The sequence below is a fragment of the Halyomorpha halys genome, unplaced genomic scaffold (assembly GCF_000696795.3).
Source record: "Halyomorpha halys isolate HHAL.00 unplaced genomic scaffold, Hhal_1.1 Scaffold51.1, whole genome shotgun sequence".
NCBI classification, from domain to species: domain Eukaryota; kingdom Metazoa; phylum Arthropoda; class Insecta; order Hemiptera; family Pentatomidae; genus Halyomorpha; species Halyomorpha halys.
The window spans coordinates 3,319,384-3,345,361 of NW_027108122.1; the positions used below are offsets into that span (position 1 = coordinate 3,319,384).

Below are 25,978 nucleotides of genomic sequence, written 5' to 3' on the forward strand. Positions count from 1 at the left end.
ATATGTAAATGGCTTCCAGTATTTTCCTTTTGTATGTATTATTCTCTTTATGTAAAATGAGTGTATTTTCAAAATCAAAATTATGTTGGTTTTTGGTTGCATGTTGAACTAGTACTGTTTTATTTACATCATTTTCTTTATTTTTCAAATCATTATTGTGTTGATAAATTCTGTCACCCAAAAGTTTAAGGCTAAGAATTAAAGTTCCAATGGATGTATGTAGGTGAAAGTATCCCAGATAGAGAAATGCCTGCCTACTTACTTACTATCTTCAAGCAATATACTTATGATAAATTTCAGTTCTGTTGAGCCCTCATGTGTCCGATAATTTTCTTGATTACCATAAAACACTGTAGTTTTTCATAATGATTTTATTAGCACTGTACCTACTTCAGAAATGTTACTTAATGTTCGAAAAGTTCTCTAAGCCATGGAAACGTTCCTATAGGTTATGAACTTTAAGCAGGAATTTTTGTGGCTCGCACTTTCTAGAAACAGTACTTCATTACAAAGTACTGAAAAACAGACTCTTTGTTAGTTGTAGAAATATAGTTTTTTTTTAATTAATGTAATATTAATAAAAATATGTAATATGTACATTCTAATGTACATATTAAATTAAATTGGTGTCGCTACGCCTCATTAAGTGTCAGGGGTGTAGTATATATTAAGGAAGCACTGTTTCTAGACCAACGGTGGTACAAGGAGTTGATTTGGTCAGAAACACCAGATTTTTACCTAATTACGGGCTAAAAGGACCCATGTTATGAGGCCCACCCCTGTAGGCTCCCGAAACTCCAAAGTGGCTGACTCAACGTATACAGGTAACAGATAATAATTATCTGCCACAGCCGAATTCGAACCCGGGTCATTTGGGCTAGTCGTCAATTTATATCTACAATGAACTAACCACTCCCTGAGTGGTATGTATGCTAGATTATAAATAAGTGTAAGTCGATAGGCATTTGACTCACACGGGCTCTTTAATAGGGGTATTCATGATGTTGTGTTAAATGTAAAATGTTTTACCATGTTAAATGTTATAACTGTAGGATTGTGAGTAGCCCTATTTGAAGTCATGTTAAACGTTAAATGCATAAGAGCCCCTAGCGGATTTTCTCAGCAACTTTTTTTATAAGCCTTTATGTTTATAACCTTTCCTTCCTAGCTATTTGTATTTAAAAAACTAGCCATTAGCAATTTAGAATACTATCGAGCTATAATTTCTAAACTGATGAACATAATTTAATAAAACTTGGATGTTCCTCTTAGGTGCCAGGAAGCTTTATGGAAACTACTTTGGTGTCAAATTTTATTAGATTATGAGATAACTTATGAGATAATTATGAGGTAAAAAAGTATTGTAAAGTATGAAATGTGTAGATTTGACATGAAATCAATCATGAACAAAAATAAAAAACTTACATCTATTTGAGGGAGAGAGAGGCTGCTGAGGTCTTAAATGATTTCCACTTTTTATAAAGTATAATTGCTCTGTTTAATTAATGATACATAAATAATAATATATACATAAGTAAGAATACATACATAATTTTAAATATTTTTAAGTTCAATTATTTGTCGATCGGACTTCTTTAAAAGCTCTAGTTTTAATTGTTTTAATTCAAATTTTTTTGGTATTTTGGTTTTACGAAGCTTCAGCTCCTCTGCAATCCTTTCCTTTTCAAATTTAAATCGCTCCCCATCCAACACAAGGCGGTCTGCTAATACCTCTTCTGTTTTTTGTCTCAGTTGTATTATTAAAGTTATCCATTGTGATTTAATAACAGGGGTATGAAATAATAACTAGCACAAACACGAAATAACTAACCTGACACAACAAACAAAAATGGTGGCGAGCTCAACTGGTCTATTGCGTGACATCATTCTCCATTTAACAGACCAAGTAACAGACTCTCTACCATGTTACATGTTATTTCGTTTTACCTCGGCCAAAGAAGGCAATTTTTTTCCATTTAACATGAGTTTTTCCATTTAATACGCTTTAACATGTTAAACTAAAGATCATGAATACCCCTAATATACATCTACTGAGCCTTTCAGTGACGTGATGGCCGTGTGGGTTGGGGTGTAGGTCCCAGAGTACTCGGTTCGGAACGTTGTTGGTTCGATTCCTATCTGTGGCAGTTAATATTTATTTCTTCGGCGGTCCCAAAAATGAATCCTGACACTCCCACCTTGGTTAGTACGCGGCGGCAACTCAGGTAGCCGCCAGGGGTTGGCAAAAAGGACCAGGAGGCCCACTTGCCGGACATGTTCCCCCACCAACTACCAATACAGAGCCTTTCACCCTAAATATTTTTTTTCTTAACAAAAAAGTTGATAAGATGAAATCTGGTGTTTATTATTATTTAATATTTGTAGATTTTATAGTTCAAATATATATGAATTAGTTTAAAATAATGTCTGTTTTTAAATTCATAATTATAAAATATTGATTCTTGAATTACTGTGGTTATTTTTGAAACTATTTTACATAAAAATAACTATTTATGCGTGTTTTAAATGCACTGAATGTGAACACTGAATCTAAAACACGATTTTGAGCAGATTTATTTTTCTAGACCTAATTAATTAATAAATGAGAAAATATATTTTGTAAAATAGTTAGATGAATGTTGAGGTAAAAAATTTTTTTCCTACCTTGCTTGTCTGCTATTAGGGCTGCTGCAGAATCAGAGAGGTGTGCTAGGATTACGCATGGCACTCCTGCCATTAAACTATGATTTATTTAAATTGTATTTATAATTATATTCATTTGGGGAAACCATGGGATGTACACGTTATCTATAGGTTTGCTGATGTATAGAGTTCATTCTTAGCTGATGTATTTTTTTAATTTAAGTCCCATTAAAAAACAAAACAAAAAAACACCCACACAAAAAAACGACTCCATTTGTATGTTAAGAGATAGAGAAACCTGTCGCTTGTAATGTAATTGGAAAGGTTGGCAACATTACCATAGCATCCTGACCCCTTGGTAATGCTCCCTTCCTATTCGCATGTATAAATATTCAACACAATTAATGTCAGAATTTATTAAGTTCACTTCCATGGTCTGTTTTGTCCGGTGTTCTGTCCACCGTACTCATTGAAGAAATGTTCTATTCTAGTTTCAAATGCAAGTAACAGCATTTAGTTTATACTTTCCGCTGAAAATTGTAGTTAAGATCATGGAAAATCTGTGCGCGAATCTTTCATTCGCATCCTAAGGCTTGAAGGATAATCAATTAATGTAAGTTGTTGATTTATCCATTAGGTTTGCGTTAAAGCTTCTGTCCAATCACTCGAAGTAACTATCGTAAAAATTTATTGCGTAGCAGTGATAAAAGATACGCTGCTGTTTTCATTTATATTCTGAAGGATGGCTGAATAGAATTGAATTGAAAAAAGTGTCTTTATATACATATTACATAATATAGTATACTATAATAATATAATATAATAATATAGTATAATATACAAGTACAGAATACTGGGTTGGTTAAATACTGCCTGTTAACCGAACCGATTTAGTTATCATAATTGAACTCTGTTATTAAACATTTTCTATAGTTTAAAAGTAAATATTATATCTAAAAATAATTCTTTCCAATATTTACTGACAATTTAGAATGTACATTACATTTTTTCTCTCAATATATATACTCGACTTAAAAACTGAACACCTGTCTAATAAGTGAATAAAGCCTGTTTTCGTCCTCCTTACTATCACAGACATTACAATATGTTTAAAATTTAAATTTAAAAATTCACTTCTGGTCTTAAACACTGTATAAATTAATTCAATATGCAACTATTTTTAATATCAAATTTTTTGAACTACAATTAATACTTAGGACCCTTTACAGTTACCAATAATTACTTTTTTAGCTTTACCAAATACAGTATGCATTTGACTTTCCGATATTTGCTCAAATTTAAAATCACTATTGAATACACAGCCTATCAGTTGTTCATGATTCATCATTCATAATTAATCAACTGGTTTGGTCGTTAAAACTTTTAATAAAAAATTAGCGAAATGCCATTAATAAAAATTCTACTCGAATAGTGAGTACGGTGTCAAGAATGTTACCATAGCCTTCTTTAATCCACGATAATTACAAATTTTCTACCTGTTAACTTAATTAAAAATTTCTGGTGAAAATACCTAAGCGAAAAAAATCTTACAAAACTGGTATTAATATAATTTAATATAGCTGTTAAAAATATGTAAAATGATAACAAGTAAAACAGCAGAATTTTAAAAACATACGACGCAGCCAAGAAAAAAGAGTCTTACAACTTATACGCCAATAGTTCAGGAGCCAATTTTTTTTTTCTTTTATTTATGTACCATTCGTGACCGCCACCCGGCCCATCATAAAACTAATAATTTTCACTAAATTATACACTCCTACATAGGATAGTTAACATCCACTGCTCCCAAAAACTGACATGAACATTCTGGAACCTGATTCATCTCAGATCAGTAGGGATATTACCCTCCTCTCCAGTAAAACTAAGGTAAATTTCCTTTTTATTTTTTTTGGAATGGCTCTCCGTACCGTGATGAATGAAATTTCTACAATCACTTTTCGCCTGAAATTTTTGCTTTCTTTCAAAATTTGACCATTTCAATCCTTCGTGAGAATCAGATGATACATAAACCGAAAGACTGATGTAGCTAATGACCAAAGACTCGATAATTATATTTTGCACCTTAAGAGGAATATGTATGCCCAATATATTCTATTTATATCCGATTGAATGGTTGTTGTATATGTCCCCGCTCTAACCAATTAACTTTGGTAAAATTTGGAGAATACGACGAATGGTTGACCAAGATTCTCCTTGGGACTCTATATAGACCCATAGACAGACAACTATGTTTTTATTTCTTAACTTTGTGAACTTTGGATATCAATGTCCTCATGTATTAGGTATATGTCTGTTGTAATTCAAAAGCTCTTATTACACTTACGCCTTTAAAGTATTTTACTAAAGAGCCCAAGAGGAAAAGAAAAGGCAGTTATTTCACCCCAATTTTTGATAACTTTAATGAAAACTATGTATAGTTACTAGTTTAAATTTACGAGTCTGCCAAATCTAGGTAGGGGGGATAAAAAATGGCTGCTGTTCAAAACGTTAAAAAAAAAATTTTTATTCGGAGCTCCATTTATTTAAAACTACCAACAATACTAGAAAACCTAAGAAAGCGTCATTGTAAGACAAATAAATTTGCTAAAATATGAGCCCAAATAGAGCTATTTACGTTCAATAGTTTCCCAGTAGCTTTTTAAAAAGCAACAGTTCATAAAAAAATACACAGAAAAATCAGTACTTAGTGAATTTATTTGGAGAAATCTATATCTCAAAAACCATTCGACGTACAAATGTCTATTAGCACTCAAATTAAAGTTAATTTAATGTAATATAAAATATTTTATAATGTTGATCTTCGTCAGAGTAGTAGTTTTTATGATATTCGATAAAATAAATTCACAAAACGTTAATTTCTAGTTGTTCAGACAAACATTTTGACTTATGAAAAAATATATCTTAGGAACTATAAGACGTACAGATGTCTGCCAGCACTTATATTTTCCACGATTAGTTTTTGGGCATCAATGAAGCTGTTTTAAATGAGTTGTTGGAAAAAAAAATTGTTTCATGGTTACATCGAGCTTGTTTAAAAATAATTTAATCCAAATAAATATGAATGATTTTTATTTATTCTATCTCTTAGAAGGAAGATGCTAAGACGCGGTGCGAAAAGACTTTTTTAAAGAAATTTTTATAATGTTTTCTTTGACCTAAATTTCTTTCGATTTTTTTTCTATTCTACCCTCCTCTTCCCTAATGACCATGTTCCGCTTTTTTCCCATTCTATAGTTATCTATTCTTACTTCATATTTAGGCATTCATTTAGCATGTCCAAACCAATATAATCTTTTTTCTACTATTATTGAAAGCATGTTTTTTCCCATCTCTGCCAGCTCTCTTATTCTTTCATTTTCTTTTCTTCACGTCGACATTTTCTCGTCCCTCTTCTCTAAAATTCCAATTTCACAAAAAGATACATTATTAAGTAATAGAAGAGTGATCAACTCGACAGTGTTAAATTAAATGTAGACTCAATGAATGGAAGTAATTTGAATCGGAAAGTAGTTACAGGCTCGGCTGTGTTTGAATCACACTCCCAAACCAGTGTAACATTAGCATCAGTTACTTGATTTTGTTTTCTCAATTAATTAAATGATATTTTTCAGAGTTATCAATAGATAAACTCACATTAGAACGGACATGATCCAAGGATTTGATGTGCGCTATGTTTTTTTTTTAAATCAATTTAACAGTATAAAATATAAATATGTACAAACCTGAAAATATTAGTTAATTGAAAGGACTAAAGAAAAAAAAAATTGTACCACTAAAACATAAAACGTTTCTTGTGTTGGATATCGTAGTAACATGAGCAAGCAGCATTCAGGTAGGTATTCCTTTTCTTAAAGCAAGTGTTAGATCTAAATTCATATAATATATAATATTTATGAAATTCAATTTATAAAATTTTCTTAACTCAAAAGTAGCATGGTTTATAGGATTTTATAAATGTGTATATGACATTTAATAGAAAGGTAAAAAAATTGAAGCTTTCTATCAAAAATTTATATGTCTCTTTTTTAAAGGTTATTGGAAAATTATTATTACTGCTTCCCGTGTAGATGTTATTTTTTAATTTAAAATGTTGGTATTTAATGCCTATTAGACTGGGGAAATTCAAATTTTGAAAAAAAATTAAGTTTGTTGAATTTTATTTTACCAATCATTTATGATTTTCAGAAGTGGACATATTAAGTTTTTGATAAAAAAAACTAGCTATTTATAAGTTAATAAATACAAACAATACATTTAACAGTTTTTCTATTAGTTCAGGATGAAAATTAACCTATTTTTCCTGTCGTAAGTTATACGTCGCACCATAAAAGTATTACAGTTTAGTTTGTGTGTAAAATTGTATGAATATTATGTGCCAACAGTGTTTTTTTTTTAAATCATTATAATGAAGACTTTATTAGTTAATAAATATGGCACGTGCTGATGAGAAATAGTATTAATGAATAATGTTAAATACAAAAAATAAAATAAAAACCAGGCACTCTAATTGTTGCAACTAATTAATATGTTTTTGCGTAATTTGTTCTCTTCGTCATCCTGGGCTACGTGACCAGTCCAACGTAGTCTTATTTGCTTCATAATTATGCTAATTTACATTTGGTTTGTCGGATATCGTTGATATTTTGTTTACATTCACACACAGCAGGAAGTACTATAACCCGTGAGAAAACAAACGTTATTATATCCCATTTTTTTATTACATTAACGACAACTATAGGTTATTAAGAATTATTATTTATGACTTTTCCTACCATAAAGGGGAAAAACGCGGCTGTTTTAAAACGTTACAAGTAAATCATTTTTCATTCAGAACTCAACATCCTTAAAACTTCCTACATCACTTAGAAACTTAATAGAACATCATTTTAAGTTGATTAAATTTGCTGATGTATGTGCCCAGATAGGGTTTTTTCCTTTCATTAGTTCCTGAGATACACGTTTTCATAAAGCAACATTTAGTTACGAAATAACGGAAAATCAGTAGTCAGTGTGTTTATTTTGGGAAACTACTACTCCTACCACAACTTACAGATTTCTAACAACACTCGGATTGATGTTGATTGAGTGTATTCTGAAGTAGTTTATAACGTTTAGCTACTATGATATTCGCCAAAATAAATTTTAATAAATATTTATTTCCAGTTGTTTGGACAAAACTTTTGGTTTATGAAACATCATATTGAACGCAAAGAGTTCTATTAAAGCTAATATTTTAGAAAATTTACTCTAATTTGAATAGATTAGTTATAGGGATTTGTAGGTCCTCCGAATGTTAGGTTCTTCTAGGATAAATTTAACTTCAGGCTTACACTTTAATGTTTATTTTACACATTTTCTTTTATATAACGTATACGTCACCCGTTGTATAGCCTAAGTAAAAATTGACAGAATACGGTTCACCATTTTTAGCCCATTCGTTAAAAGTACTCAAAAATTAATTTTTTGTTACTTCTGGAACAGCCTCTATTTTATATTCCCGTTAACTATTGTTGGCTGAGTCATCCATTTTGTCTCTCAACTGTCTATAGTTCTTATTACAAATTAATAATTTTTATTTTAAATCAATAATTGTAACTTTTTTTTTCTCTAGGGTTCTTACTTGGTTTAATACGAACTGTATTCATATATTATATATCTCAGATATATTTTTTTAAAATATAAATTCATAGAACATTTTTTTCCATTGACTTTAAAATATAAAAACAAATAATATACTTATTATTTCTTTTATTTTTACAGTGATATGGGATGGTGAAGAGTGATATGGTGGGTTGGGGATGGGCCATCTTGCTGCTCGCGGTAGAGGCCTCAGCCCACTTCACAAGCCAATGGGCCGCCCATATCGAAGGCGGGCTCCAGGAAGCCCAGAGGATAGCAGGTACACATGGATTCGTCGTATTAGCTGAGGTATGTAAAGAAAGTATACTGCATGATCTATTAATTAATAACTAGGTTATTATTTGATTATTCTAAAATCAAAATCATAATTCTCTCCTATTAGAGTAAATAAGTAAACATTTAATGTTTCGAAAATTAAATTATCAGGGGGAACAAAAATCAAATTTATGCGAATCAAAAACAAATTCTCTCGGCAATGATTTAAACAGTAATAACAAAATTATAAGTAGTTTATCACTCTATGACAGTTCAACATTTAAGTACTTTTATATACCCCAGTATGTTTCTTTATCAATGTTTATGCTTAACGATAAAGGTCGGATTCATCCTTAACCACCAATCAAATACCTAAGTACTGAGTAAGTGAATATGAATTTTATCTTATTATGATGATAAAAATTAAATATACGTTTTTAGATTTTTAGTTTTTTTTTTTTTTAGAATTAGCGCGAGAACGGTGTGTAAAATCTTCAATAACGTAAAAAACAAAACAAATCATTTCAGAATTTTGAGTCACCTCAATAACGACCTTATTACGATGACGCATTCTTTTGGAAATTGTGAAACATAAGTAATGGGATATTATAATATCCAAATTTAAATCAAATTTCAAATTTAATTTAACATATATATTTTTAAATTTTCTATTTACATTTATTCAAATTTAATATTATAACTTTTTTTAATTTATATTTTTTAACAAATTAAAATACTAAACTCAACAAAACATATCTTTGTTATAAAATATAAATGTTAATGCTATATTCATATTGAAAAATGTTGCTTCGATATGTTTAAAATGTGCACTCAAATAACGTACCGAGACAAGAACAAGAAACAAGAGATTTCAGTGGGAGTTATAAATCACAACTCAAAATTAAGTTGCTATTTCTAATGCTCCGGATTTACGAGTATAGTTTATGATTACGAGGACAAATAATTCATTTAATGTTCCTAAAAAATAAAACCTTGGAGATTTTGGTATTAAATAACTATAACTTTGTACTCGGATGAGTTGTTTTTGAAATAAAGCTGTATCAACGAAATTACGTTTACGCATGAGTAATTTAAATTAGAGAATAAAATTCGCTAAATTTATACTAGTACATATTGATACTAATCTCGAACTTTTCTTCTAATTTGGGTCAAATTGGTTGAGCTGTTTTCGAAATATAGGAATATCGAGTAGAAAATATTTTCATATGCGTAAGCAAAAGCAGTAGGCGGTATTTCATAAGATTGAATCTAGTCTAGTTTATTCCTGCGAGAAATCTCGCATTAGATATATTTTCATCTGTGCTTTAATTTATTCGAACTATAAGCGTTATCATGCACATTCGTTTAAACAATACAATATAATCAACACACACTATTAGTAAAGCTTCTTACTTTATAATAACTATGTTCAAGTAACAGTTCACGTAATAAGTTACATTACCCCACTGGAAAATATCACTTCAGTTTTACAGTTAAGATTTAACAATCCGTAAAGTTACATTAACCCTAACCAGTTAGATCTCATAACTAAGCCGTACATCAACAGATGATTTAGACGTGCTGCAAATTTTTGGTAGACCTGAATAATCACATAATACTTGACGATCTGTTGATCCGTTCGATCAAAAAACGTTACGTATTCAGAAACAGAGAGACAACTAATTTTTTCAACATTTTGAGCTTAAATCTTTAGCTCAAAATATTTTTATCTAAACTCAGAAGAATGGACTAAACAATTTTAGTGCAATAATTTGCAGAATTTTGAGCTCGACTCGTTTCTAAACATTCACGGTATCTAGATCAATAATTTGAGTCATTAAAAATAATAGTACAAGGGCCCGATAGAAGAAAAGTTAGTTATTTCATCCCAATTTTTGATTACTTGTCAATAATTACTACAATCGTTTTTGAAAACGATGAATAACTACTACTAATTTCGTCAAAATTGACGATTCTGCCAAGTATTGTTAGGGGGAATAAAAATGGTGGCTGTTCAAAAAGTTAAAAATAATTAATTTTTCATTCAGAGCTCTATACATTAAAACTATCTACAACATTAGCAAAAAAATTTCATTTAAAGTAATTAATTAATTAATTAATAGTAATTAATGTAAATTTGCTAATATGTGAGCCCTAATAGAACTGTTTACGACCAATAGTTCTCGAGATATAGCATTTTAAATAGCAACATTTCATAAAAATTGACTGAAATATCAGTAGTTAGCTAATTTATTTTGAGAATTCAATATCTCAGGAAGTATGTGACGTAAAGGTGTCTATTAGCACTCATATTAAAGCTAGTCTACTGTTTTCGATGTAAATTCACCAAGTGATGATTTTTAGTAGTACGGACAAAATTTCGTTGAAATCGGATGAGGAGTTTTTGAAGAGCTATTTTGAATAAATAGTATTTAACCCCTGTTACCACAATAGTCAATTTCTCATTAGCAGTTCATTTTAATTATCAATTCCTCATAGTTCACAGTACAATAACAGTTGAAAAAAAATTTCGTTTGAAATTTAAGATCATGGTATTAACTAATTAAAAAATATAAAACATGAAATTAACTAGTATGCTGTTCTAGTTATCATGATGTGGGACAGATGTCAGAACTCCAGATTAGATGTGTGTCAGAGATAAAGGGAATTGGTAATGTGACAGGCAGGGTGAAGTGACGGCTCACAGTTGGATATTATCCACAGTTCCTCCACATTTTTAGTAACTTTTATCTGTATTTAGATTGTGAATGTCGAAAAAAAGCACTTATTCATTGCTAGCAACAGTTAGTTTTGCTTAGAAACAATTTTATCATGCAGAAAATTTCTTTTTTAAATTTTGCAGTTAATTTTTTTTAGAGAGTGATCTTCGATTGTAAGTAGTAATTGATATAAATTATAAATTTTTGGAATAATTGAAGACATAACTGGATGATGACGTTGCGTGATATTTTTATTGAATATTTTGCTTTGAACAATATTTTAAGTACTCCTTTCTTAGGAATTTTTCCTAAAAAATAAACAACTGGAACTAAGTTTTATTTAAAATAAACTCTCACGAATACTTCGAAGAGTTATATGTGTAAAAATATATTTTAATATGTTGGGTGGGGTGGAAATAATGATGGTTGTTAATTACCAATAGTTAGGCCGAAGCGTTCCAAAAATGTAAAACACATATAGATATAAAATAGAACTGTTATAAGTTTTCATTATTTTTTAAAAATAAAGTTAAACAAATTAATATAAATAAATCAAAAAAGAAATTATTTAAAATATTTATTAAATAAAATAAATTAATTTTATTTTAGATGAGGTGGGCTTAATGTGGTTAATAAGGGTTTTTCTATAATCTTTTTGATTTATGTTTAGTAGTCAAAAGTAAATTTCTCTAAAAAAAAAAAAAAATTAAGTTATTTATAATAATTAATATTATATTTTCTTGCTGAAACAGGGCTTTGATTGCTATTTAAAATACAGATTCAAGAAAAAAATATAAATTTGGTTTATGAACATTACTTACATTTCTCTCTTAACCACAAAACATTTTGTGGCAATTCTTAGGAATAAATAATGCCACTGATGGCAAAAATAAAATAATAAATTACGATGTGGGAGGATCATTTTACCTTTTTATGATATTTTTTGTGATTAAATCCATGAAAAGACCAAAAATGTATGCAGTGTAAATTATGGATGTGTAGATGCAGGTGTATAGGATTCAGATTTGTAAGACCTAGAATAGTAGATGCCACACACCGCAGAACTAGGAGGCTGTAATGGGTCTTCCAGACATTACGTCATGCGTGACGGAACGTGACACGGTAGTGTGTGTATCACCGTGTAACTACATCGTTGTAAGTTATGATGAAAATATTATTTCACAGTAAAATAGAATAGAATTTACAAAAATTTAATCACTGGAAATTTCTGAAACGAATACACTATTTTTGAGTTTCATTTGGCCTCATGACGACGTGGGACCACACCTCAAAATGGAAGAAAACTCTCTACCTTCAAAATTACCAAAACTGAAAATTATATAGAATATGGATGTTCTTATTTGCAATTCTCTTAGAAAAAACAACAATATTTTCATTCCAAACAACTGATAATAAAAACTCCTTGGTACTCAAATAAATCACTCTACATACCCACTAACACCAATCAACTATTGACCGACATATTTAAACAACCAACTCACTTTTTGAATCAGGTATCATTAACACCCAGATATACATATAGCATACCTCCTATACGTATGTACCAAATATTCAATAACATCATTACAGGAGAGTATGAAAAAAAAAAAAAAAAAAAAAAACTTTTTGAATACCTTTTGAATGTGGAACGGCCCCTTCCCGTTCCAATAATCCACTAGCGTAAGCCAACCAAGTTACAACCTTCATTGGACCCCTCACCTTACCTTATAATGCCAAAAGGCAATCCAAGGTATCCTTAACACTCAGCTATACATATAGCATACCTCCTATATGTACGTACCAAATACCCACTACAATCATTACAGGAGGGTATGAAAAAAAAAAAAAAAACTTTTAGAATAATTTTTATTGAAGTTCCAGTAATAATCGAAATTGAGATTCATCACTTCATCATGAAATTCCCTTTCTTTTGATACCTCATTCTTCCAAATCTATTGCTGCTCAGTGCCGGAAAAGAGAATGGTACTACCATGTTAGGCCCTATTGAAATTGAAGAAAGAAAATCAATAATTATAGAAATTATAAAATATATAACTGAATTACACAATGGAAAATATTTTGATTAAAATAAATAATAATAATAGATAAATAAAAAGTTTATAACTCAATGCATTATGTTTTTAATGAATTTATGTATTGATTCTAGTTCCAGTTCGCAATATAATTGACTGTTTTTTATAAACCAAGGAACATTTACTGCGATTATCATACATTTAAAAAATAAAACAAATCAAAATTGACTCTGCTTGAAATCGCAGTATAAATATGCTTTTTGATACATACATACAGTTACATCGTAATAATTAAAGGTTCATATCAAAATCTTGTTGATTTCTGAAAATATCGCCTAACAGATGCCGATACTATCAATGAAAAATTTTATGGTTATCAGATGATCCCTTATGTTAGGTATGCAAATCTCAAGATTCTACATTTGGAATTTCACTTAACTTGAAGAGACTGTTACATATCTCACCTAATTATTTTTTATAACTGAAGGTATGATTGTATTTTGTTGAAAATATATGAATCTGAGGAAAATTCAATATAGGTGATTTGTATACTTATTTCAGACTGAAATACTCAATTTATAACTGTTGAAAACTAAAAACTCTTGTTGACCGAGGATATTAATAATGATATAGTTGGAAGTGTGGTAGGTGGATATCGTATTTTATTAGTTCTAACGTTACAACTAGTATTTCAGGTCTTCATTAGAGCTAGCTTCTAAAAATAAGTTAACAACCATAAGAAATAAATAATAAAAACAGTATATAAAAAAAAAAACTTTGTTATTCAGTTTCTATTATTTATTCATTATAGTTGTCTTCTTTTTTTGTACTTCTGGCCGAATAATCAGCACTATTAATACAAGTTTTACTTTAAAATTATTTCTAGAGCTTCTAACTGATAAGATCATTTTCTTTGGAAATATTGATTTGTAGAAATTATTTGACAAGGGAAAATTTAAATATTGAAATAAACTTTCAATTTAATTTGTATAGAATTATAGTTTGCCAAAAAATAAAAAAAACAGGTACACTTTACTGAAGTGAATACATTAACTTTTAATAGAAAATTAATTCTTTTATATTTTATCTTGTTTTACATTTTTCTTTTTTACTATAATATTAATTCATTTGTATGAAATTAATTTAATAATAATTAGCAATTTAATCTTCTTTTTATTTATTTTTTTTAGAAACGTAAAGACTAATTTTTTTAGAAAAATGTGATATCAGCAATGTGATGGATAGACTTTTCGATAGTAGCGACTATAGTCCTATCGAACTAGAGCCCATTGTAGGCGAATGTATTAAGATGTCACCTTAGCAACCTCGAAACTGCAGTAACTCTGGTTGGATTATGAAGTAGGCGGTTTGACTTTTATTTCGTGGTGGCTTCACGGAATGAAAACTTGAGCTTTTAATTCTGGTTAGAATAGAGTGGTAACCTTCTGATAACCTTCTCCCCTCCCCCTTATTAAACTATCCGCTACGCTAACCTGATGAATTCCAAGACATGATAATGTATGTGTCCCTAAACATCCGAGTTATTGTTTCTTCATTTTTCTAATACCTATATGATTACTGTTACTTCTGTTACTTTTTGAATTCTATAGGAATCGGATACCTCCTTCAAATCGTATAATACATGTGGGATACCCAAGTAAAGTTGTCTCCTTTGATTCCAATGAGGATCCAATGTATCATTATCTTAATCCCATTCACTGATTTTATTTAATTATTGTTATTTGCAAACAAACTGATATTATTTTACCTTGGTTATGTGGATCCCACTCAGTTAACTGAGGAAGCGAAACATATAGGATAGGTTATAGATGGGCCTCACTGGGAAGCAGCTAGGGTCTCGTAGTAAGAGTATGATAATGGATGGTCCGGACGGGTGGGCCTAATGTGGATTTAATGCGAGGGCTGAGATGTCCGAGGGCTCCCCGCATAGATCACCGTCGGCTTTTTGGCTAGACAGTCCGGGCATGTATCAACGTGTTGTCTCTGTGTCAGCTAACAGCTAACCCTCTAACAGGACAAGATAGAGGATGCATCTAATCGAGGGACATGAATGTTACATTTCAATTATGAATGGACACTAACATTTTCTTTTTAAATTCCCGGATCGACATCCTTTTAGCAGATAGGATGACTATTGGGTTTCTATAGTGTTTACTTGAGGTTTGGAACAGTAAGGTTAAATATTGTTTAAATATATAGTTTTATGACTATTTTTTATTTTATTTTATTCTTATTTATACATGCATATATTTTGATTTTGTTCTTATTTTTACTTACGTATTAGTTTATGTATATAATTTTGGTATGACTGTACACAAGGAGCATTATTATTGCCCAGGACTAATATTTATCAATAAGTATAAAAGAAAAATTTATATGACTGCCTTAAGAAATCATGAGAAACTTCATGACCCAACTAAAAGTTTTTCGCTAAGTAATTTTCTAGATTAAAGGAATCTTCTCGACCAATGAATTTTAACCTCTTTATATGAAATGAAATGAAAAAAAGTTTATTATTCTGGGACTAAGTCCTTTAGTACAATCATAAGGTTACAAAATATAAATAAGCATTGGAATCATTGAAGAGCTACAGAGGACTGAGAGAGGCTGTGAAGGTTAGAAAGATATTATAGTCGACAGAATCTAAGGCTTTGGAAAAATCGAGGAGATTAAGAATGATTAGTTTCTGCTGGTCTATAGCTGTGTAGTGGTCTTGATTTTAATAAGAGCAGACTAAGTGAAGTAGCCTGTCCTGGAACCAGATAAGAGGTGATTCATAAGGTTATTTTTTTTCAAAAATGTGAGATAGTCAATATTGAGCTATATGCTCTAAAGGTTTGATAATAGGGAGATCATTCAGGATTTCTGGATTTGAGATTATTTAAAATGGACGGACTAGTGTGGTTTTCCTGGCAAAAGGGTAGGCGGAACTTAGTGGGGAGAAGTTATAGATGTGAAAGAGGATAGGATGTATAGAAAGTAATGAGGCTTTAATAATTTCAAGTTGGGATTTATCAGGACCATAGTCATTAGTATGGTATTTTAAAACCGAATTAGGGATGTTATAAGGTATAATATGGGAGAAGAAGAAGAGGTCGAGATTAAAGAAGGAATTATTGAGGTTCGGTGGCGTTGCAAGGGTTGAGGAGTGGAAGGTGCAAGAGTTAAAATGAGTGTTGAGCTCATCGGCGGAGGAATGAGTTTGATTAGGTGCACCCATAAAGTGTTTGCGAAGTACCTACTTTGGAGTTGGGCGTGCTAGAAAGAGATTGGTGGAAAGGGAGAAATTTGGGACGCCGTGTTAAGGCTTGGGAGCTGTTTCGAAGATTTTTGTTGATTTTTTGCCATAACGTGTGGCAATCTTACAACTATTTGGGTCTGTAGATATGAAATTTTTGTAAAGGTTATTCTGTAGAGCCAGAAGAGGCAGATTCAGAAACAAAATAAAAGAACTTGTGGTATCCTCAATAAAATGATCAATGGATTATTGACTTCCAAATAATACACGAGTTAGACATATTCCATATTACGTACTAAGTAAGGTCTTGACCGTCCTCATATGGATTTTGATTAACTTGTCGATTACAGCGTCGCCAGTTTTGCCGCTACGACGTAGTTGTCTGTCTAAACGTCATTTGTATACATTAAAGTAGTTGTCTTATAATTAGTCCCTAAGGAACTTCTGCATTTAAGAATGATGAGTTCTGCAAACGCCTACCGGAAAATAATTGATGTTAATTAGGTGCTATGGAAGATCATAAATTATATGTGCCTTAATATATTATTTATTTATTTACAAACAATAAAATAAAAATAATACCCATTAAAAGAACTTATTTTTGTTTATAAATTGCTTATATGACGATTTCTTCCTTTTAATTTTGTGGAGCGTTGCCGATATGTAAATCGTACGCTATATGTCACCACCTGTAACCTTTCTGACTCCAGGCTAAAGGAGAAAGTGTGTATGGAGAAGAGGTTTTGTGCAATACCTAAAGGAAAATTCTAAGAAAACTGTTGATCCATTTCTTGTACAGATTTCTCTCTATATATTGCTGAACAGTTTAAATAAATATATTGAAAGTAAATTCGGATCCAGTGGATCTTTTGTACTCAATTTACAATACTTTCGTATTTTAAAGAGTAGCAGATATTTACTAGTAACGAAAATGTGATGTTCCCAAGTTGAGGGAGCATAAAAACCAGAACACAAAAGAACACTCCAGCATAAGGGCATCATTGGGGTAAATTTGATACTTGGCGACATTGAGAGTGTCATCTTGAAAGCTGGATTGTCTGCCACACTGGCTCCAACTTAATGCCATAGCTCTCTGGAAAGCTCTTCAAGAAGTCCTTTCGGTTTACATCTTACATGTAATTTATATGTCTGGGCTCCCTTACAATTTTCTTCGGGGGTGAACTTGCTAGATAAAAAGTTCAAACATTGGCTCTTTTTGAGAGAACGAGTTAAATTACACTTTATTTTTTTAATTTAATTATTTTTTAATTATTTAAAATCAAATGGTTTAACTCAATAAAAAAATGATAATCAAATGATTTTCTAAATGAATTAGAAAAAAAAAACTACATAATAAAAATCAGATACATTGCGCTTATCAATGATTTGAAATTAATGTTCGCTCGTTTTAAAACGCATGTTTTTTATTATGCGGGATGGTAATAATAAAGAAAATAGTAAAAAAGAAAGATTGTTGTAATATCAACTGTGGAAATTTCTTTTTAAAATAACATTTATTTTCTTCTTTAGAAATCATCAAGTTCTTTCATATCTAATATATAATTAAAGGTCTTTTATGGAAGATAACTGGAACATTCACTATCATGAAAAATTTAGAATTAAAATTTTTGAGGGAAATTTACGTCTGGTGGTTTCCTGAGTACCAAGTAGTGAAGTATGTGAAATATGTGTGCAACATAAAAGTTATAACATAACAGATATCTATAAACAACCATATATTATACAAAGAAATATTAATAAAATTAGTTAAAATTAAATTTAAATATTTTTCGTTTTATCTATTATTATAAGATTTTATACTTAGAGATTGTATACTGAAGCTTTTTTTAGTTTTTTATTGCCCAAGGAACCTTCAATATACTGATTATTTATTATATCGTTTTCGTTTTATCTATTATAATAAAATGTGATAAATACCCAGTAAAATTAAAATAATAATGATTTATTCATATTCAGAGAATAGAAATCTAGTGTCGTAGTCAGAGACTGGTTTCTTATCGAATAAAATGCTGTGAAAAAAGCTTCAGTATACTTAGCATAATTTGTTCAAATACGTAATGATTGTTTGAAAATTAAATTATCACTTAAATTAATATTTATAGTCAATGCAAGACAATGATTATTTTCTAAAAAAATTGATAAAATAAATAATGGGTTAAAGTATTATTGTGTTCTTACCCAATCTTCTAATAATTTTGAAGCTAAATCTATGTGGAGTAATAAAAGAACTTAAAAGCCTCCCAGAATCTAAAAAAAAATGTTTAGCTATTATAAATTTTATTGTCTCTTAAAAAAAAATGTTAAGCTTTTATAAATTTTATTGTCTCATAAAAAAATTGTTAGCTTTTATAAATTTGCATTGTCTCTTAAAAAAATTGTTTAGCTTTTATAAATTTTATTGACTCATATAAAAAGTTTTTAGCTTTTATAAATTGCAATGTCTCTTAAAAACAATTGTTTAGCTTTAATAAATTTTATTGTCTCATAAAAAAATGTTAAGCTTTTATAAATTCCATTGTCTCTTAAAAAAAATTGTTTAGCTTTCATTAATTTTATTGTCTTTTAAAACAACCAAAATATTTGAACCGTTGGGAGGGCTGACTATTCAGCTACTTTTGGCCGCAGAAGGTCGAAAAACCATGACCTCTCACATCCTGCCATCCCTTACCCTATATAATGCCTAGCTCTCATCTCGTTGTTATTTCTATTTTTAGGGTCGTTGCCTAAGGAATTTAACCTCACAGTCGCACTAATAATAATAAACTAAATCGTTGAACAGATTTCATTGTTAAAAGATACTACTTTTTTTAATGATGGGTAAGCCTGATTGAAATTCAATTTTAGTCAAATGATGAGAAGAAAAGTAAAATTACAGCTGCTAATATAAATACTAAAGCAGGTTTCCACAGTGACAGCTTATTGCCGTGACAGCAACTGTCGTAGCAATTGCCTGTACGATAGTTGGTGTTGATCATCAATCAGGTCTAACCTACACCTTTCCGTCAGGGACGGCCTGTACCCAGAGCAAAATAATACTTCCAGCTTTATTTCGCTCAATATTTCGTAAGTTTTATTCTCTCAATAACATTAATACGGGACGTAAGGTACTTATTACTTCAAAGCGAAACTTACTACACTATAATAACGAGAGTTTATTGTTTTAGATCAAATGCAAAACAATTTTTTTTTTTCAATTACACCCAGTGTAGTTTTATAACAATTACTTACGTATAGTTTTAATAATGATAATACTCTAGCGCTTCTCTTTTTATTTCAAACAACGTATATTCACTGCAACTCGCATTCTTTTAAAACATCGAATCAAATTTCAATGTTTATGGGAACCTCGATTCAATTAACAATATTTTCTTTTCTATTTGAACTGTAAACACATTAATAAGTAGGATTACACTATCAGAGTATGATAAAAATAAGTGACATTATTTTGCATATAGTTATTTAACAAAGTTTTTGACTATATCCTTTTTTGTTTGGATAAATTCTAATTTTGCCCCGACCTTTCATGCCTCTCTCTGACCAGAGGCCATGGTAATGAGTACAGTCACATACTTGCCTACATATAGTACATGTTGGTTTGATAGTGTTGCACCTTATCGAACTTTTCAACCTGACTTGTGTTTGTAAACCATGTTCACATATATTACTTTTGAGCTTAAGTTTGTTTCATAATCGTGACAGTACTGACAAGAAACAAAATTGTCGCCTTGTAGGTGGGGGTTAAAATCAATGGTCATCAGTGCACCAGTGCGTACTCGCTGAAGGATACTTGTCTCCGACATCAGAAGTTCCGTACGTTACGTTATCAATTAGCTCTGAAAATAGCATGGTGTTTTCCGGTAAGCTCTATAAGTTGTCAAAGGAATGTTGTCATCCGAAGTTAAATACAAAATGTTTGAGTTAGATATAAATCTATTTATTTAAAACCCATTCTGTTTAGTTGGAAGGGATGTTAAGCTAGAAAGTTATATTGCAGATAATGTAAACTTTAGATATTTACCGACTGATTAACTTAATAACTAATGGATAAACATTGACAGTTGATTGAACGATTATTTAAACTATACTCGGCTCAGTATTTTAATGGTTTTGACACCCTAGGAAGTATTCCTGTTCCATTCCATTGGATAATTGCTTTTAATTATTCATTCGATAAAATTTATATAAATAAACACTAGCAAAAAATTTAATTTCTGTTTGAAAAGCAGCTGGATAAAACTGGAAAATCGAGTATTAGCGAAATATTAAAAAAAAAGTCTGTCCTCTAACTGAATTAAGACAAGGGTTCGAGGTGCTCAAAATCTCAACCTTTAAGGCCGTGAAAAAACATTTGGGGAAATGTTGACTGCAATTCACTTTGTTCTGCCATGAAAGCAGACCTACATACTTTCAGCTCATTTGTTCCAAAGGAAACTTCTGGTTTTATTTTTTCTTTATGATCCCCTTCCTGCTCATTTCTGACTTACAAGGGGGTTTTGTCTACATGTTATCACCCTATTCTAACCATGGTGGGGGTCAAATTTTCATTGTGGGACCGCCACAGAAGCAAGAGTGGAACCTCAACCTCCCACCTTACAGATTACATTCGAACAGGCGCTGCTGCTGTCACCAGCCAGTCCAAGTGGGCGCTTTAACTCAGTCGGCTACGAACGGCTCGGCAAAAGACTTTTGACTAATACTGCAAATATTGAAATGATATCTATTTGATTTAATGACCACTAACTTTTGCATTGATGGCATTTAGTTAGGCTGTTCATACACTTGCGCGTAGAATGATTTGTGAGACTTGGTATTTTAGACTCACGAGACCTCAAAACGTAAAGTTTTCGTCGAAATCAGTAATTTTCCAACGCAATACGTCCTCTTACTGATAATTCTATTTATAATTAACTAAAATTAAAAATTTAAAACATATATTAAAATCATTTAATTAAATTAAAAACTGAATTCACTCTTATTTTAGAATATTTAAGAATAGTTCAAAATTTAAAATAAGTGTTTGTAATATAAAATTAAAATTAATTTGGTGTTTATCAATAGATGAGAGAAGAAGCATGTTCATAAGAAAACTCTATTTATTTAAAGTTTAAATTATTAGAACTTAAATGTAGAAAAATTAACATTAAATATTAATTTAGTGTGAATTTATTGTTAATTAATCGTGATTAATTATATAATTGTAATAATAATTAAAGGTATACTTTGACATATAGCGAAAAGCTCATGAGGCTTTATTTGAGATTTGGAGTAGTAAAAAACAAAATATTTTAAATAAAACGCTTTCGAGCTCTAATTTTTTTTCTACCGAATGTATTTTCCAAAATACGTATTTAGTGTTCTGATACTTTCTGAAGTAGGTTTAATAATGACCTCGGTATTCTTAGAAATAATTTTACAGCCACATTTCTTATGTTTACGATCTTTCAACAAAAATAAAACGCCTCCCTGGACCTGCTCTAACCGTTAAACTATTATTATACTGAGGCATAAATTAATACACTGTAATTTTATAACTTAATTTATGGAACGTTAAGTAATTACTATATCGTAGCAGTTATTCTCATACGTTCTTAGCATTTGTTTTTATGTTTCTTTCCCAAGAGATTAAATATAATATTAAAAGATGGATTTTAAATGATTTATCGTGCCAATGTTCCTAAATAATAATTATTGTAACTAAGAAACAAATCTTTTTGAAAATTGAAATTTTTAAAAATGTCTATTTATCTTCCGATGAGTAGGTTTTTATTTATTATAACAATTTATTAATAGGCGTTTCCATTAATTTTTAATGCTCACGTTTATTCTGTACGTAATAAACAGAACCTCCACTTTCATAATCGCCACAGTAGTCTAGAAAACTTATGGGAGTAAATTTTACTCCCCGACTATAAAAAAATATATTAACAATTACCGTTGAGGGAACACAAAGGTTCTCTGCCTCTAGATATTTTATCGCGTCAATAATTTATCAGCGGATGAAATATTGTGTTTATAGCGTTAGTGGTTATTTTGAATGTTATTTTTACTCATGTTTAATATTAACTGTGAGTATTGTTAACTTAAAAAGTAATGATTTGATTTTTTTTTCTTATTACACAATGTATAATAAAGTTTTAATTTATTTTTAACAAAAACATAAGAATAAATTTCTTGATTGCATTGGTGAAGTGTCCTTCATAATTCTGTTTATCATGTTTGTAATCGATATTTTTGATATAATGGTGATTGCAGTTCTTAAGAACTAATTTTTTCTTACAACTCCTAGTGTGAGGAAAATGCACTCATGATTAGTTTAAACGCACCCACTAAGAATAAGTATTATACGGTTAATCCTTCAAGTCAGTCAGTGTATAAAATTTTACTTTTACTTACCGATGTATGAAATATATATTGTACGGGAAAGTATTGCGACCGTTCAGAGTTATGAATTCAAGTTTTCGATGCAAATAGAATATTTTGATGTCCCCGGTGTCCATAAAACCTAGTCTCACAAAATGGTCTGTGTGTGAAACAGTACAGCTTAAAAAATAAATAGTCGTAGGAAACTATTATATAATTGTAGCGAGACAAATAATCATAATGTGTGAACCATATTTTCATTCTAAGGGCAAATTTGTTCAAGAATAAAATCAATTTTACATTTCAAAATTCCACAAGCATTTGGAACATGGGTAGATCCCTCGTTGGTTCTTTTGTGCTTTTATTTGATTTCATAACGTACAAACATTTGACAAGTTGTTTGACACAATTTTTTCACTACTCGTTAAAAGCCAACATAAGCCATGCGCAATCTTAACCTTTGATAACATCTAAACTCGAAGTTAACCCGGTTTTTACTTATCTCGGAGGTACATGAAATTCGATTGGTCGGAATTGCCACATATGTCGATATGCCACAGTATAGATTATTCACATTCTCAGTTTTCGTTGCTATTAATAATAAATAATAGATAAATACACAATAATAAAAAATATTATGAATAAAATAAGTAAAGGAGAAAAATAGAAATATCCGAATAAGCCGAACCCGCCAGATCTTTCCAGATTGTATTACAGCTTCATTATCTTTTGTTAAACTGTTGTATTCTTGGCAGGATCATATTTTATATTTGTTATTTTCTCCTCGAGGAATCCTAAAATACAAATTTATAATTATATTTGTATAAATTCCAACAAATCCTATCAAATCACCTTTACCCTTCGTCTTAAACCTACTGACTGCCCTACAGTTTCATTTAACGATGTTACTCTTACCCCTGTCGAACAAATCCGCTACCTTAGACTACATTTGGACAAGCGATTAACCTGGAATCCTCACACCAGACTGAAAAGACAGGAAACTGCACGTCGATTTCGGCTATTACAGCATTTACTAGACAAACTGTAAACTTCCAACACACTACAAAAGACTGATCTACATGACTATAATAAGGCCAATCTGGACATATGGAGTTGAGCTTTGGGGCTCTACTAAACCTTCGAATTCCTCTCGTATTCAATCCTTACAATCCAAAATCCTTCGTAAAATCCTCAATGCTCCTTACTTTGTCACAAATAAAATCATACATAAAGACCTTAATGTCCCCTATGTAACCGATCTAGCCCGAACCAGATATCACTCCTTTCATTATAAATTCTCTAACCACTCAAATGCCTTAGTTTCTAATCTTGCATCCTCTTCCATTCCTGAGAATCCTCCGAGGCGCCTGAAAAGAAGATGGCCACGAGACCAGCTAATGTAAAATGTCATTAGAGTGATACCTATGGGTAATTTCTCTACACGCCTGTAACACTCCAATTTAACTTAGATCAGATTTACTAAATGTTTTATAATGTACAGTTGTAAATAGTAATAAATAAATAATAAAAATTATTTTTTCATAAGTTTTACCTTCCCTGATCTTTTGGGTTTTTTTTTTAAATGCCTATAACTACAACACGAGTCCACCTATCTATAAAAAATTTGGGAACGTTTTTAGGGTGCCAAGAGAAAGTTATGTGATACACGCGCCGCAGAAGATTTGTTGATCACGAAATTCAAGAAAAATAACCTTAATAATAAACAGAACCTTCCCTTTATTTATTTTACTTGAATTTCGTGAGTCAGAACCCTATTTCTAATTTATAGAGTATAATAATAATGATACAGATATAAATACTAAAATCTTAGCTATGCTTATTTTGCTGAATAACGCTTCCATTGTCAGTTAAACTATAAAAAAATGTCAGAGCTTCATTACTACGAATCATCCCTCCTTTAATGCTGAGCAAGCACAAAGCCGTAGGTTTTTATTTCTGTCATTGGATACTCTTGTGTGTTGTTCAATTCGTAAAACAGAGAGCCTAGCAGTGTGAGTTTAGTTCGGGCACACACGAGAGAGAGAGATATTTGACTATCGTTTGGTCTGTTAAGCAAACCCGGCCAGCTTAGTTTTTATGCCCTACTTGTATTTGATACAGTTTACTACGTATAAAGTTGGCGTTACGTATGCTTTACTTATTTCCTTTTATTTTTATCAGGTTTTGTAAAATATTTAAAATGTATAAAAATTACTGTACTTATTTTATAAAAAGAACAAGGTAAACATTTTTTTTGTATTCTTTTTACACAATTTTTTTGTAGTATTTTAGAATAAAAAAAATAATGCACTTTATGGAATGGATCAAATTTGCTGAAAATTCGTTTAGGATTGTTTTCTTGTCCAATTTCGTTTTATTTTTTTGGTAAGTTGCTTACCTTCGCAGGCCTACCAAATCGGATAAAAGAATTGAAAATTTGTATGAACTCAAATGAATAAGTTGGCGTTAGAAAAGAGCTATTTGGAAATTTCAACTTTATTTTCAAACTTCTCAACCACCCAAATCCACTTGTTTCTAACCTGGCTTCTCCTTCATTACCTAATAATCCTCCTAGGCGTCTGAAAAGAAGATGGCCTCGAGATCTTCTCCTCTAGAAATGTTATTGTATACATGTTTATATCATGTCACTATGTCACCTACAGCAAATTTACTTGTTGTATATTTGTGTATACAGTTGTAAATAACAATAAATAAATCATTAAAAAAAAACAACTTTAATTTTTCTCGAACTTTGTGTTATAGTTGAAAATGTTTTTGAGGATTGATTTGCCGAACTCTAACTTTGTCTTCACCATCACCATTTTGTTTTTCGAATTTAAATATTTAATATACAATTAAATGCCTTTTCTGTAAGATGAAAATTCTGCCCTAATAATGAATGACCTTTTGCTCAAATTTTATTTTTTTTAATACCACGGAATTTTATTTTGTTTTTGTTTGGTACATACTTCGCCACGGCACTCTTGGTCTAAAAGTAATTCATGGCTCCTTTGTTGGGCGATAAT

At 30.4% G+C, this 25,978-nt stretch overlaps 1 long non-coding RNA gene across 4 annotated transcripts in view; it reads left to right on the top strand.

The window, feature by feature from the left end:
• The window catches only part of LOC136795563 (uncharacterized), a 461,741-nt gene that overhangs the window by 124,722 nt on the left and 311,041 nt on the right, over positions 1-25,978 (top strand). For all 4 annotated transcript variants that reach the window (XR_010843192.1, XR_010843190.1, XR_010843189.1 and 1 more), the window contains exon 2: positions 8,425-8,592. This is a non-coding gene — a long non-coding RNA (uncharacterized lncRNA). The remainder of the gene's footprint in view (positions 1-8,424; positions 8,593-25,978) is intronic.